Below are 17225 nucleotides of genomic sequence, written 5' to 3'. Positions count from 1 at the left end.
AGAGGAAGAAAGGAAGATGAAAGGATAATCAGCTGACCAATGTGGAAGGTATTATAAACAACTAGAGAGGGAGCTAATAAAAAGCCAAGAACTCTTGCTTCCCAGAACAACTGTAAAAATAATGAAGGGGTATCTATACTGTGGTTAGATATGTGGTAATGGGGGGGGTCTTCCTCAATAGGAAGTAATGCCCTAACATATCCGTGAGGGTGTCATGCTTCATCATAGGACTTAGGTCCTCGCGGGGTCGGCTCTGCAATACCCCACGGGCCTCCTGAGAGGGCTCTTTAGCGAAGATCTTTTGGAAAAATAAGCCGTGATGGCGAGCGCGTGGGAGCAAACTGAATTGGTGAATTAAAAACAACCTAAGGGTACTATAATGAATATGCTACTTACCAGTATGCATCTGTTCTTGGCATGTAGGGCTGCTAACATTCATATCTTAGCATTAGATCGCCGCCTAGTGTTGGGTCCGGATGATCGCACATTGTTGTCCTGGAAGAGTCTTCGAAGTATCCTGAGATAGGTGGCTCCTCCCCTGGACTACAGTGCGCATGGGCATCGGCCCCATCCCCAGATTGTTTTTCGCCATTGTGGCAGAAGATGGAGTGAAAAGTGTAAAAGATGTCCATGCTAATGACTGAATACAATAGTACATCCGGGGAGGAGGGTGGGCGATATGAATGTTAGCAGCCCTACATGCCAAGAACAGATGCATACTGGTAAGTAGCATATTCAGTTCGAGGCATGTGGGCTGCTAAATTCATATCTTAGCATAGAATACATAGCAGTCCCTCCATCAGCGGCGGTTGCCCGTGCCAGCTGCAGAAACCTGAAAAAGTGTTTTGAGAACAGCCTGTCCTACAGCAGCCTGCTGCTTGGAATGCACATCAACACAGTAGTGTTTTGTAAAGGTATGTGGTGTAACCCACGTGGCTGCTCTGCAAATGTCCTCTAAAGGAATGTTCCCTAGGAAAGCCATGGATGCCCCCAATTTGCGTGTGGAGTGCGCCCTTGGGGGTATTGTTAAAGTGCGCTTGGCCTTTTGATAACAGATTTGGATGCACTTAACAATCCACCTGGCTATTCCTGCTTTGGATATAGGGTTGCCTTTGTGTTGTGGTGCGAAGGCAACAAAAAGTTGTTTTGTTTTCCTAAAGGGTTGTGTCCTGTCTATGTAGTACATCAACGCCCTCCGTACATCTAAGGTATGGAGCATTCTTTCGGCCACCGTTTGTGGGTTTTGGAAGAATGCCGGCAAGTCAATAGTTTGGTTGAGATGAAACTGTGACACCACCTTCGGAAGGAATTTTGGGTTAGTGCGTAGCACTACCCTATTTGGATGAATCTGAATGAAAGGCTCTTGGATTGTGAGCGCTTGTAGCTCACTAACACGCCTCAGTGACGTAATAGCTATTAGGAAAGCTACTTTCCACGTTAGGAACTGGAGTTCACACGAATGCAGTGGCTCAAATGGTGGTCCCATCAGTCTGGTGAGGACCACATTGAGGTTCCACACCGGAGCTGGTGGTGTTCTTGGGGGAATGACTCGTTTTAGACCTTCAAGGAAAGCTTTAATGGCAGGCACTCTGAAGACGGAGAGATGCTGCCTGTTCTGAAGATAAGCTGCTATGGCGGATAGATGTATCCGAATGGAAGTGTACGCTAGATTGCACTTGTAAAGATGCAACAGATAGCAAATGATGTTAGGGATAGATGCATCTAGCGGGTTGATGTCATTGGCTGTACAATAAATGACAAAACGCTTCCATTTTGCAGCATAGCATGCTCTGGTAGTTGGCCTCCTTGCCTCCTTGATGATGTTCATGCATTCTGGAGGCAGGTTAAGGTATCCAAACTCTAGGACTTCAGGAGCCAGATCGCCAGGTTGAGCTGTTGCGGATCTGGATGCTGAATTTCTCCATGGTTCTGCGTTAAAAGTCTGGGCGTGAGGCGCAGTCTTTGATGCGGCATCACTGAGAGTTCGAGGAACGTGGTGTACCATGCTTGGCGCGCCCACGTTGGGGCAACCAGGATGAGAGTCATCGCGTGCTGCCTTAGCTTTCTTGCCACCAGCGGTATCAGAAGGGCTGGCGGAAAAGCGTACGCAAATTTGCCTGACCAGTTCATTCATATCGCATTCCCCTGCGACTGTGGGTGAGGAAACCTGGCGGCAAAGTGTTGGCATTTTGCGTTTTCTTTTGTGGCAAACAGGTCTATCTCCGGATGACCCCACTGCAGGAAGTACGGGTGGAGTACCGACGGGTGTAACTCCCACTCGTGCATTTGATGGCTGTATCTGCTTAGCAGATCCGCCATCTGATTGTCCTTGCCCGGGAGGTGTTCTGCCATGAGGAAGATGTTCCTCTGAATGGCCCACCGCCACATGCCCTGAGCCAGATGAGACAGCTGTGGCGAGTGGGTGCCCCCCTGCTTTTGAATGTAGTACATCGCGGTCATGTTGTCCGTCCGGACTAACACTACCTTGTTGCACAGATGTACAATGAAGGACTTGAGCGCCATGAAGATTGCCATCAGTTCCAGATAGTTGATGTGCATCTTCTGTTGCTGCGTCGTCCATAGTCCCTGCACTGTGTAAGTGAGCAGATGAGCTCCCCATCCCTGGAGGGATGCGTCCGTTGTCAGGATAATCTGAGGCACAGGCTCCTGGAACAGTCGGCCCTTGCAAAGGTTGTGTGGAGTCCACCAATGCAGAGAGTCGTATGCCCGACTGGTAACCAACACTAGGTCTGTTAATTGTCCTTGAGCCTGTGTCCACTGATTCGCTAAGCACTCCTGGAGCGGGCGCATATGTAACCGTGCGTGAGGGACTATGAAGATGCAGGAGGCCATCATGCCTATCAACTGCATGAACACTCTCGCTGGAAGTGAGTGTTGTGGTCTGAATTTCTGGATGAGAGACTGCATGCTGTCTATCCTGACTTGGTTTGGTTGCGCCATGGCCGTCAGGGTATTGATTGTCGCACCTAGAAACTGCCGGACATGTGCCGGCTGAAGATGCGACTTTGGGTAGTTCAACGAGAAACCTAGACTGTGAAGGAGGTGAATGGTAGTCGACATGTCCGCGGCGCACTGTTGTTCCGACTTGGCTTGAACGAGCCAGTCGTCCAGGTAGGGGTAGACATGGATGTTCTGCCTCCTGAGGTGCGCTGCTACTGTCGCCAGACACTTGGTAAACACCCTTGGGGCTGTGGTGACTCCGAAGGGTAGGACCTTGAACTGGTAATGCTTGCCTTGGATAGTGAACCTGAGGTATTTCCTGTGGGACGGGTGTAGTGGAATGTGGAAATAAGCATCCTTGAGATCTAAGGTTGCTAAGAAGTCCCCTTGGTTTAACAAGGGAAGAATCTGTTGGAGTGTAAGCATATGGAAATGTTCTGACAGTATATACAGGTTGAGGGGACGTAGATCTAGAATGGGTCTGAGAGATCCGTCCTTCTTTGGAATAAGGAAGTACAGGGAATATACTCCTGTGCCTTCCTGTCCCACTGGCACGAGCTCGATTGCGCCTTTTTGCAGCATCGCCACTACTTCCTGCTGCAATAAGTGCAAGTGCTCTGCGGACATAGGCTTTTGCCTTGGTGGAATGTTGGGTGGAGTGGATTTCAACTCTAGACAATAACCGTACTGGACTAGTTGTCGCACCCACCTGTCTGTGGTGATGTTTTTCCAGACGGGCAGGAACTGCTGCAGTCTCCCCCCGACAGGTGTCAAGTGGTCGGGGGGTAGTGACAGAGAGTCACTGTTTGCTTGGGGTAGAGGAGCGGGAGTTGTTGTTCCCTTTGCCGCGTCCTCTGGTGCTGTTTCCTCGGTAACCCCCTTTGTTCTGTTTGGTGTACGAGGATTGTGCTCCACCTCTAGAGAATTGCGATTGTTGACCCATCTGTCCTCTGGTGACTCCACGCGCACCTGAGCGACGAAAATTATTGCCACGAAACTGTTGTGACTGTAGGGCCCCCATTGACTTAGCAGTTTCGGTGTCTTTTTTCATTTTTTCTAGGGTGGTGTCAACATCTGGACCAAACAGTCTATCAGGATTGACTGGCTGATTAAGTATGGTCGTCTGGATATCTGGTTTAAACCCCGATATGCGGAGCCAAGCTTGTCGTCTTAGCATGACGCTAGTGTTGATAGCCCTAGCTGCTGTGTCTGCGGCGTCAAGTGCACACTTGATGGCTGCATTGGAGATCAGTTTTCCCTCCTCTATAAGCAGTTTGGTGCCCTCTTGGAACTGCGGAGGCAGGTGTTGTATAATCTGTTCTAGGGTGTCGTAATGCGCCCTATCGTAACGTGCTAAGAGTGCTTGTGTATTTGCAATACGCCAAAAATTGGCAGCTTGTGCAGCTACTCTTTTGCTTCCTGCCTCTAACACCTTGGATTCTTCGTCCGGGGGAGGAGCTTCACCCGTCTTCTGGGAGTTGGCCCGTTTCCTGGCATTTGCGACCACAAGAGAGTCCAGTGGCAACTGTCCCCGAATGTATGCAGGGTCCGCAGGTGCTGGTCTGTACTTTTTTTCGATACGTGGATTGACCACTCTCGCTCTGGTAGGCTCTTTAAAGATGTCCGCAGCATGCTTGAGGACTCCTTTGAGCATAGGCAGCGTCTTCACTGATCTTTCAGAGACTGAAAAAGTGTCAAATAGAAAGTCTTCTTCAACTGGGTCAGCATGCATGTCCACATCATGATTAGCAGCTGCCCTCTCAATGAGTGCATGAAAACCTGCAGAGTCCTCTGTTGGGGATGCACGTGCACTGAAAGGCTGTGGGTCTTGCCCCACACATTGGGTGCCCTGGTCACCAATGTCATCATATGAATCTGGCTGTGCATCTGGTTCATTGATGGGGAAGGTGTATTGGTCATCCTCATCATATCCCTCACCCTCAGAGTGATCTGGTGAGGGTGTAGGGCTCCGTCTTGGAGGAGGCTGAATAGGTTCTATGAGGCTTGAAGCGTCTTGAGGAAGCCTTTTCTTCTTCAGGGGGATGACATAGGAGTCCACTGGCTCTGAAGTGATCCTCCTCTTGTAAAGGGTTAATTTGCCTGTGTCGGCGTCGATAAAACGCTCAGAATCCTCTTCTGAGTCGAGTACCCGACTTGAAAGTGCCCCTGCCGTTGAAGAATCCGACTTCCTTGGCGTCGATTTGGTTGAAAAGGCCTTCGGCGCCTCTTTTGGCGGCAGAAGGAAAAGAAGTTTACCCGCAGGCTTTGCCGGAACGTCCATCGGCTTCTGTGGCGATGGAATCGGAGCCGACGTAGCAGAGGCCTTCTCCCTTATTCTCTGTAGTGAAGAGGCGATGAGGGAGGCTTCACTTGCAGTGGGCTTTGGCGCCGACGAGGATGGCTTGACTTTCCCCTCGGATCCGACGTCTTGTTGGCCCTTCTGAGTCTTGGACGAGGATGCTGCCGCCGCCGACCCAGAGTCTTTGGACCGATGCGCAGACGTGCCAGCCTTCGGTCCGTGTGCATGTGTCGCCTCCGTGTCCACCACGCGTCCGACTAACGAAGTCCCAGTCGGAACCGGAGCTGTGCCGCTGGCTTTGGCGTGCTTGGACGGTGTCGCAGCAGCGGTTGACCCGTGCCGACCACCCTTTTTAGAGGATCCCTCCTCTGGCGCCGATTTCGACCCTGTGGAATCGACCGATTTCTTCGACTTCTGTGGACCGGAGGCCGACAGAGTCGATGAAGTAGCCGGTGCGGTAGCTTTTATTGGTACGGCAGCCATTTTAGGAACGCTCGAGTCCATAAGTTTCGGTTTCGTTTTCGGGTCGGCCATTTTAGGTGTTGTTGACACCGTAGGTTTCGGTTTCGAAACGGGCTGCGCAGCAAGTGTGTCCGTGGCCGGGCCTGAAGGCGGGGCCGTGGCTTGCGGTACGGGGTCTTGGGTAAGGCCAAGAGGCGATCCCGTGACCCGATCGTGTTCTTCGTAACCTTCGGGGCATAGCTCGTCCCCTGAGCTATCTTCCGCGGCCCCATAAATCTCTTCGACGTCCCCTACCTCGTCGACGTATTCAAGGCCTTGACCCACGACTCCGTCGTCGTCTACCGGATCCGCCTCGACCTCCGTCTCGGGCGGGGAGATTTGGAGATGATGACTCTGGTCCTCCTCTTCTTGGTCGCCGAAGATATTTTCTGGATCCGGGGCCGCTTGTTTGGCCTCCAGGCGCACCGCGCGCCGAAGCTTGAGAGTCTTCTTAGACCTGAATTGTGCACAGGCCTTGCACTTTCCGTCGTCATGGTCTGGTGAAAGGCATTTGTTACAGACGGGGTGCAAATCTATATGTGGGTATTTGGACCCACAGAGCGGACAGTACTTAAACGGACTCCGCTCCATGCTGGAAAGTTGCAGTCGTGTCGCGCTGAGAAGGCCTCGATGTCCGAAGAGTGACAAAACTCTGCTGAATCCGACTCAAAGAGACGGAAGAACTCGAGACCGTGCGCAAACAATACCGACGCTATGAAAACAAGGCCTTTTGGCCTTAAAAAGTTAGTTTTTCTCGGTTCCGACAGAGAGAGGTCGAGACCGCATCCGAACCCAATGGCGGAAAAAAACAATCTGGGGATGGAGCCGATGCCCATGCGCACTGTAGTCCAGGGGAGGAGCCACCTATCTCAGGATACTTCGAAGACTCTTCCAGGACAACAATGTGCGATCATCCGGACCCAACACTAGGCGGCGATCTAATGCTAAGATATGAATTTAGCAGCCCACATGCCTCGAACAGTTATATTTAATCTGGGGTCCCTTGGGTAAAGATAAAAGATGTGTGTAGATTGTTCACATCTAGTTATGAAGAAAGGCAATCCATCAACGTGTAAAGGTTGTTGATGGTCCCCCAAACATGTCGTATCCTGTCACATCATCTCTCACTGGAGGCACCAGAGTTGCAGCCAAAGTGATAGAGGGGGATTGTCTCCAGATTTGAGTTTTCCATCTGTGGATCACTTCACCAGAGTCCAGAACAGAAAGTGTCTTCAGTTTTGTGTCATGCACTTCACTTCAAATGTGTCTATAGGGGATGCCTTCTTGTTTAGCTGATTTCAAAGGCTGTGGTACATATTTCTGTCAATTCTGTTTCTGTCTCAAGTATTGTGGAGATTATCCAGATTGTCCCAGACTGGGAATGGAAGATCTGATGTGCTGCCCTGTTGACAGTCCAAATTCACTCTGCACAGAGAACCTGCTCTCACAGCAACATGGTCAACTTATATTTCCCAATCCTAAAATACTGCAGGTGATGGAGAATAAGGGTTTTTAGCTAGAGTCCTTGTGACTGCCTGACACCAGCCTGTCGTCTATGCAGGCTGCAGTTACAAATCTGTTCGATGGAGAGAGTCCGAAGGCCTCAAACTCCTATATATCCTTTCTGCTTTCAGGGACAATAAGACTAAGCTCAGGGACAGTATCTCAAACTTGTGCAACTAAATACATTTAAAAGATGGAGATCCAGAGTGGGTATAAGACCTCCATCCTTCGTGAGCTCCAAGAAGTAAAGTTAGTAGAATACCATGCCTTACCTTTACGGTCCTTTTGTCCAGCAGGGTAAGGACCTCTGCCTACAAAATGGAGGTGTGCAGTGGCGAGCACTTCCTGGTAGAAGAAGAGCAGTCCAGGAGGGAGGGACAGGAAGGGTAGGACATAGCTCTGCAATGTAGCTGGATGATGTAGTGGTACATTATGATAGGCTCTTAAATAGTGTAAAAATGGGACCCCCTGAACCACTCTGCCCATTGGAAGGGGGTGGATGGGGGGCATAAGAAAATGGCGAAGGCTGCATCACCTGCTGTTGGTCATGGCCGTGTTGGTGGTAGAGCTTCCATTCTGAAGCAAGGCCCAGCAAGTGAGTCATAGCCCTCCTATTTTATGGAGCAGGCCGGAGGAATCTACCTTTTCTAGTCAACAGCTGTTCGCAATCAACGTGCATTTCCATTTCTTGAGCATTTACGAGGAAGACTGTGAAATGAGAAGTTTGCTCAGCGTGACAACCATTAATATAGGCAGATCTATGCCTGCAGAACCAAAACAGCATTTCACGGTCTTTTTGGATACATTAAAACCATCAATGACCAGTTCTTGAAAAAGCTTAGTGTGGTCTAGCAAGCAGAGTGCTACTGTAAGTATCACTGATTCCTGTAAGACGTCAAAATATAAGTTCACAAGACAGACTGAGATAGCAGTGTTGATGGTGAGGTTACCGGAAGAGAAAACATTTCAGTCCATACAAATTTCCTCAACTATGTCAGGAGGTGCTGTGGGAAGTCATTCATGCTTTTCTTCTAAGAGAAAACATGGACTACCTGTCTTTCCATGGATGAATGAGAAGACAAAAAGTGAGAGTCAAACAGATCAGCCCTTTGGCACTTGGTTATCTATCTGTGGACTGCTGGGCCCAAAGGTTTCCCATGCAGCCACAACAGGACCTAAGAAAACCTCAGTAAAGAGTAGCAAGGGCTATGCCAGTTTGGAGAAGAGTACCAAGAACTCAGTCAAAATGTTAGATATTGCCCTCACAGAGGGCAAGGTCAACTGCATGGCTTTAGTTGCTTTTCGTACTGCAATTATAAATAGGGAAACTGGACCAGAGGAGTAAGATATTTCACTTTCTGTTGAAGTCTTCAGGCCACATGCATTCTGCAAGTCCAGATACAAGACAGCATTAGAGTTAATCCATAAAAATTATTCGGCAATGCAAGAACATCAGTCTGAAACAAACCAGCTCTCCGAAGCAGACAAATCTCTGAGCCCTAGGAAGACTATGTAAAGAGAACATCGTTGAAATTCACCTTAACATTTACTCTTGACACATGAATAATTTCTTGAAACATCAATGCCATTCTAGGAGGTATAATAGTCCGCTCTATAGGCTGCATCTGCATCAGTGTCAAAGAAGGCTCTGACTGAAAGGGGGATGGAACTTGCCAGGATTAATCTTCCTATTCGGTGCCAAGGCCGATGTCCACGGAAGTGCGGCATCAGGACCACCAAAGATGTTGTGCCTGTAGGAATGTGCTCCCCTTTGGAGGGCAGCAATGACAGCACAGGTGCCATCCCGAACAGATCAAGCACAGCCAGCCATAAAGCTTCAACTGAAGCTGTGTTTAAATAATGGAGCTGGAAATTTCGGTCTCTTTTTCAGCATTGAGATTTTATTCAACAATAAGAGTCTGGCATCACAACTCCAGATGGTCCCAGTAGCAGGAAAAGTTCCTTGAAGCTCTTTCTGATGGCGTTTGTGTTTCTTACAGAAAGATTTTAGCAGTTTTTATATATACATATTTGCCTAGGGATTAGGGATATCTTTTGACGTATCTCTTTAGCTCCAAGCCAAAAACTACTTAGCCTCACATTTGCCAATGCTACTGGATGCATGGAGAGGTACAAAAGGAGTTGGTGATGGACGGAGCACCTGAACCAATCAAACACTCACACCCAGTCAACAGATCTGGGTTTAATCCATCACCGTTCTTTAGTCCACTCTGCCACCCCAGTTCAGACATGGCCATATGCAAATCAGTCTGACCCTGTGCCTCAAGGGAACAGTCCAGCCCGAACTGCCAAGCCATGCCTTCCCGGGACCGGAAATAAGCTTCCTAGGACCGGTTTCTGGCATTTCAGCCGTCTTCAGCCAGGCTTGCTTGAATCCAGTGGCAAAGTGATCAAGGGACTCACGTCTGAGCATACCCTGCCAACTTATGGCGAACAAAGCGGTACAAAAGGGGGTGGTGATGGACGGAGCATCTGAACCAATCAAACATTTACACCCAGTCAACAGATCTGGGTTTAATCCATCACCGTTCTTTAGCCCACTCTACCACCCCAGTTCAGACATGGTCATATGCAAATCAGTCTGACCCTGTGCCTCATGGGAACAGTCCAGCCCGAACTGCCAAGCCATGCCTTCCCTGGACCGGAAACAAGCTTCCTAGGACCGGTTTCTGGCATTTCAGCCGTCTTCAGCCAGGCTTGCTTGAATCCAGTGGCAAAGGGAGCAAGGGACTCACGTCTGAGCATACCCTGACAACTTATGGCGAACAAAGCGGTATAAAAGGGGGTGGGTGGCAAGGAGGCACAGGAATTGCAGGCTGTATCGTCATGATCCCAGACACCACATGCAGAGTTCATGCAGGTCCGACGAAGACATCTTCTTGAGGCACCTACAACAAGGCTAAACCATTAAAGACATTTGACCTAGTTGCTACCGAAATGAGGAGGATTGTGGTCAATGAGGGACAGAGATAGCAAGAGCTTTTGGCCTGCGTCGATGACAGAAACTGATGCTTGCAGGCAAGTTGGATTCTAGTATACTCCAGTGTTGCTGTGTCCTGAGATGTCGTCTCGGCTTAAGATGCATGGTGCCACCTAGCTGTGTTGCATACATATTGCAGGGGAAATGCAGGAAGGATCATTTTTAAAAGTGTGGAATCTGCAGGTAAATGTAACCATCAGACACATAAAATAACTTCCCATTGACCGCCAAATCCCATCACACTTTCCAAAGACACAGCTCCTGCAACATCTCAAATACCATCATTCTGTTTTTACCAAATTACCACCAAGTTAACACTATTCAGCAAACGTATGTGTGTATAAATATTTGTAAAGTATGAACCTAGCTAGAAAGCAAGAGTCCTAAAGAAGTATAGGAGCCCTGAGTTATGTTTCCAATTCGATTGCAAGTAGTGAATTCTACTGTCGGAAGATATAGTGTTTGATGAAAAGGTGATTCTTCCACTTGTTTCTAAATTGCAGAAGGGTTGTTGTAATTCTGGTGTTCATGGGGATGTTGCTCCAGACCCTGGTAGCATAGATGGAGAAGGATTGTTTTCCAAGGTTTTCTTGTTTGCATTGTTTTTTGTTTCCAGTCTGGAGGTATTCAGACTTCTGGTTTGGTGCTGTTCACAAGAGGTAGTTAATTTCTCTGCCGGGTATGAAAGGGTGGTGTTCTAGTGACCTTGTATGTGATGCAATAAAATGCAATTCTACATGTCAAGATTCAACAGCGTCCGCAAGGGCCTTAACAGCAGAGAAGACTGGGAGCGCATAATATAGGATCACACGTAATTGATGTACTAAAATTGAACGATGGGATGCTCCCCTCTTTTTTGGCCCTGGGTTATTAGAAAGACACAAAAGGGACCAATTATAAAATATAAAAACTATACAACAATATTGTAAACACAAGAGACAGGTCAGTGCTTTGAATATTCTTCTTAACAACTATTGTGTCGATATAGGGCTAAGAACATGATCATCAGACTAAGCCTGCGTAGATTTATGCTACACAGTTCTAGAAAGAGTGCAGAATAATAAGAAAAACTCACCAATGTTCCAACTCTATGACGAGAGCGCGTCAGTGTGACAACGATACCTCTTGTCACAGAGTTGTGACTCACCCTATTTATATCCATGGTGTAACATAAATAAGGACTGATATGGCGCATACATAACGTGTGGAGGGTACTCTAACTCTAAATTAAATAATTATACCAGTCGCAGTACGAGATTAACTTTAAAAACGCTTAATATACATACTAGTCGCACTATTAATAATTCTGAAAAAGCGCTAAATGTCGTTCGAATAATTGAATAACGTTTTTGGTGAGACAACAATCATCACGTGACTGGAAGCCGTCCTATCACAATGTGTAGCACAATAACCAATGACTGCCAGGCTTACATATAAGACGGAAGCTGGCAGTTTTTCGAACAGCGATAGACCGGATACTGAACCCCCGATACGCTGTTTAAACAGGAGCAGTGAGGCCGACTCTATGTGAGAAGGTAAGGAGGATTTAAAGGACGGGGCTTCGGAGGGTTGACGCACAAACGATATTTGTAAAGAAAGCGCCCCTGTAGAAAGCCATCAGAACAGTAATCCTTAAGCCCGTCAAGTCCTTAGCTTTTGTGACAAACTCAGATTGTGAGTATAGCATTTCTAATAAACTAAGGCAATTTTAGATAGATGCGCAATGGTGACGATAAACAAGAGAGTAATATGCTGCTCCCACGGGCATGTTGATCTGTTTACAATCACGAATTTCACAAACATACAGCGGGCCCCCAAAGCATAAAACCGAACAAAACAGGGGAACCATGGCTAATAAATATGTATCGAATGGAAGGACACATAATGAGAGTGTAACAATCGATAATGATCCCCCGTATCATATATACTGCAGGCCTTCTTTTCTAGTAAATGGGGCAGACCATCCAAAAATGTATTCGGTAACACCGAGGTAAGAACAAAAAGGGTCCTTCAGCACACATTCAAATAAACTCATATTCTAATAATTACCAAGAGTATGCAGACCGTATAAACACTTCCTCTGTATACTCTAATGCAAACCAGCAATAACATTGTCCAGAAACAAGATATTCCAGCAGTAGATTATAAAAATTAAAAAAAGTTGTGGAGACTGAAGACGTTTTTTATCGACAGATATCGCAGAAAGAGAGGGAGGTCAACCCCCTAACTAAGAATAGCTGACACGAAAAACCAATTGACAAGGTCCGTGACTACAGCGATTTGCCATATAGCGATACATGGTAAGTAGGAGTACAATTTATGTATAGACCAAAGAGACAAAGTAATTTGAAACACTGAGGACTATCCGATGCCTCTGTTTCTTTTTCCCAGATATTGTTAAGTGGATAAACAGCCTGATATTGGTGGCTCCTGTTAAATCAGCGTGAACCAGTAGCATAATATACAAAGGTATTTTTTCATTTCTGTAACACATTAGACAGGAACACGATAGTGAAAATGAGGGATACTCACTACTGACATACGACTAATTGAGATACCTCTAACTTCATGTTATTTTCAGAAACTTGATCATCAAGATATACCTAAAATTTAGAAATTAGGATATCGGCTTTGTTCCGTTGTGCCCTATCCAGGATACGGTCCTAGCCTACCCCTGAGACAATCATGAATCTCAGTTACTGAGGTAAGCGAGTTCATATATCACAGATAGTGTGTAGATATATATCAGATATACACAAAGTGGATAAGCCACAATGTTTTTCTCACAGAAACACAGCCCTACTGGTTCTTTTGATGATACCAATAAATATACCTCCTTAGATCTAGATAAGGTGCTTAGTAATTATGTCCCTTAATTAAGCTTATGTTTGTCAAATTTAGTAAAATGAAATGAAACGAGCAGAGAGTAAAACAAAAGTAAAGTGGTTATATGTGTAACTGTATTACATATATGAAATAGTAATTGTTTGTTTCTTTATAGAAACTGTCCTGAAGAAGGTTTTAATTTGCTTTTTAACCGAAACGCCGCGTCGACACCTGTTCCTCACGAACATTTTATGTACCGTCATATATTGTGTTTTTATATAATCATGTACTGTGTATCATTACTATATGCATTCTTTTGATCGTTTTTATTTAAATTGAATTGTAAAACTATTGAATAAAGACATATGTTATAAGTTTACAGACAATTGTTTTTTCGCTGTTCTTTTCCCTGCTGAATTTTCGAAAATGTTTTTGGATTAATATTGAATTGTGACTTGTGATTAGCTGGGTGATATATTTACATTACACTTGTAGGCACTGTGTAATTGGAGGTGTTGATTTCTGTGAGATTGGTATTATCGCAAAAAACAGGTAATTTATGGGCATTTGTGAGTACTTGAGACCATCCGGTGTGGCTCCCTTAGGGACTTCCTGCGCTTTTTCCTTGTATGTGATGCAGCCTGTTTTGAAGCTAAATCAGGCCTGAAGGGTATGACAGGCTAGGTCTATTAGTGATGGTATGTCCAACTTCTTTTGGCCTTTGACGAGACATGCTGTCACATGTAGGATGTTTTTTTACAGGAGCCAGAGGGGTACCAGGGAGAGAGCTGAGAAGTGTAATGCAAGACGACTATGGCTATGACTGTTGTTCTGAAGTCAATTTTTGGGAGCTAGAACTTCACTTTCTTTAAGATGGACAGTTGCTTGTATGCGGTCTTTGTTTTGTTGTAAAAGTATTCTTTGGTAGAGGTAAGTGTAGAGACTGGTGTCAAGAGTGAAACCAAATGATTTTGCACTTGGTGTCAATTGGTAGATTAACCTGTCTAAAGTCCATTTCTGAGAGCAGGGCTTGAATTTGAGACAGATTGTTACTACTGGCGAGCAGGAGGAATTCTGTATAGGTCTGGTTAAAGTGGTAGGTGGGTGATGGACATCGAATTCTGAATGAGATTGAGGCAGGTTTTTATTGGACTTTTTCAGGCAATAATGTTATGTGTCATCAGGACATAAGCAAGTACTCTTCCAATGGGTTAATGTAGTGTTTGAAGATGCTCAAGCACAGGATGGAGCCAAGGACGTTCTGCAGGAGCTGGATAGTTTCTGGGTTCTTGAGTTTCCCATCTGGACCAACTGATTGTGGCCGGTGAGCAAATGACTAGCACAGTATATCCCAAAGGATCCTGCACTGCAACCCTCATGATCCCAAACTATCAAACAACCCCAATTTCATAAACCAAAGACCTGGAGCCTAAATGCCTAGCATTACCTACAAAACTACGTTAATCTACTCATACAGATAACCAATAATTTCGTCAATTTGTCCAAAACGCCTCCCAAATGACTCTGCCCTCTCACCCCACCCCTCTGTTCCCCGAATGACTCCTTTACACTTCTCATAAATGAAAGTGTAGAACATTGCGCTAGGGGCTAACACTCAGTGTTAATGATATATATTAATGGATAATGCACACACCATATACGCTTGTGCTTGGAATTATTGCACTATGAATCTGAAGTAGATCTTTCACCATTCTATTAGGGACCTTGAAGACTCATACACATCTCCGACATGGAGAAATGTATGACTTTCCGTAGCAACCGAACCAGACTCCAGTGGGACCAGTTTTGTCTTCCAATACTATTGAATACTTACTTTGGCATGCATTTAATTAATGAATTATGTATATAGTTCTAAAATCCTCAAGTATTTGACACAATCAAAATATCAGGCCAAATACACTGTACCCTATGTGTATTTATTGTATTTTAACTTAGATATTTGGTTGTTTGTAGTAATGTATATTCTCTGTATGTATGTATGCATGTATACGGTATCTCCAGAGCATGAAGCTAGCCAAAAGGCAGCGGAGAGATGTACATGGTCAAAGGCAAGCTTAAAGTAGGTGAGCAATAGGGGAGGAAGCGGAGTTTTAGATGGTTAATGCATTGTGAGGTAGTGTTTTTTAAAGAGACGAGACTTTAACTCTTTCCTAAACTGCAGCATCATTGGGGCGATCCTGATGGATACTGGGGATGTTGTTGCAGATCCTAAGTTCATAGATGGGAAAAGCCTATTGTCTTGTTTTTTTCTCTTTTACACTCAATTCAAAGCTTTTATTTGATTATTAAAAATAAATCATAAAAGCATTACAAACATCATATGCCAACATTCAAGTAAGGTAAGAAAAATTATAGGTACAGTTAAAAACAGCAGATCAAGCAATCAATAATTTACGCTTGGAGAGAGTCGACTTTAAAAAGCGTCCAACATTAAAACAGACCAAAATATTTGGTAACATATGTAAACAAGCATTGGTATAGATAATAGGTCTCGCCTTTGTGTCCTATATGGTTTTAGCTATGCAGTAAATTATGCTTGGTGCTACAACATTTAATGTTAGTTTATGGGGCACTGGTGAATGGCCGGACACACCGAAGGTTGTGCTTCGATGCTATTTTAGATAACTGGAAATGCATTTGATGGCTTGATAGGGTAAGTCTGTAATCTAAAGGACTATAAGCGTTGAATAAAAATTATGTAATTGAAATAATGCCGTCCCTAAATGCACCAGTTGGTGAGGCAAATAAAACAAACCTACAGCGATTAATCGCAGGAGTGACATGATGTATGTTACTTGATTGCTTTTGCTCTTGTTTTTAGCACTGTGCGAGTAAATGCAGGGTTGAATTTGTGTGATTGTAGTATCAACACGTTTATTGTAATATTACTTTGTGTTTAATAATTGTTGTTCGTCAGATTTTACTATGTGTAGTACTTGGCTATGTGGGCAGTGTTATGGAGATTGCACGCAAAAATGAAGAATGCTCCTCAACCGGAAGGTTCAGTGTCTCCGGTACTCTCCATGAAAAGAATGGTGATATTAAAATAATGAAGATGTGAGATTGTTGTCAGCACTTTCAGAAGCATTATGATTCTGTGGGTTGAAAGTGTGCATCGTGTAAACAGTGCACTTCTAAGTTAATTTATGTATACATGCTGCACTGGAATATGTTTGCAAATTGTGCATCTGTAAATTGGGAAACATGCATACAATAGGCACACACAGTAGGTCCTTACATAGTTTATTGAAACAATTGCAAATATGACTGCTTTGGTTAGGCGAATATCCTTTCATCTACGATATGGCACCTTTGTGAACAGGTTCACAAGCAACAACTCCAACTGACAAAACACATTGATCAGTTTGACCTCCTCAACCCTCATCAATCAGGCTTCCGAGCAAAACACAGCACGGAAACGGCTATGACGCACATAATTGATGACGCCCTCCAAATCCTTGATCGCAATGATTCCTGCCTCCTCATCCTTCTTGATCTCTCCTCAGCATTTGATACTGTCAAACATGAGAATCTACTGGAGTTGTTAAACACCAGAATGGGTTTATCCGGGACTGTCCTCAAATGGTTCACTTCCTTCCTACATAACCGTTCTCAGAAGTTCAAGATCAACAACGTACTGTCCTCATCTGTGCCTGTAACTCTAGGCGTCCCACAAGGATCGTTTCTATCCCCCACATTGTTCAACCTCGTCATGGAACCACTCACCACCTTGCTTCAAGCATCGAATGTACACTTCCATATGTACGCCGATGACACTCAACTTTACCTCAAGCTACAATCCCTGGAAGACATCAAACTTCTGAACTCCACACTAAGAAACACCCAATCATGGTTGGCTGATAATCACCTCAAACTAAATGCTCTGAAAACTGAGTTCCTTCTGATCTCACCTCCTGCGAAAATCGCCATCACCCAAACCTGGCTCAATCACCTAACCGCACTCAATGTCCAGCCCACCATCGTGGACTCCGCGAAATCCTTAGGCATCACACTTGACTCCAATCTCAACCTGCAGCAGCACATTAGCAAAGCAACTAAAGGAGCTAATTTCCAAATTAACACTCTGAGGAAACTTAAACCCTTCCCCCCAGC

At 45.4% G+C, this 17225-nt stretch overlaps 1 protein-coding gene across 1 annotated transcript in view; it reads right to left on the bottom strand.

Annotated features, from left to right (window-relative positions):
• Window positions 1-17225, bottom strand: part of LRP5 (LDL receptor related protein 5) — a 412593-nt gene that overhangs the window by 226952 nt on the left and 168416 nt on the right. The gene's annotated exons all lie outside the window — the stretch shown is intronic.

Source organism: Lissotriton helveticus, chromosome 3_1 (genome assembly GCF_964261635.1).
Source record: "Lissotriton helveticus chromosome 3_1, aLisHel1.1, whole genome shotgun sequence".
Taxonomy (NCBI): domain Eukaryota; kingdom Metazoa; phylum Chordata; class Amphibia; order Caudata; family Salamandridae; genus Lissotriton; species Lissotriton helveticus.
Note: the sequence above shows the minus strand (reverse complement) of the source record. Positions and strands in the feature narration are given on the sequence as shown.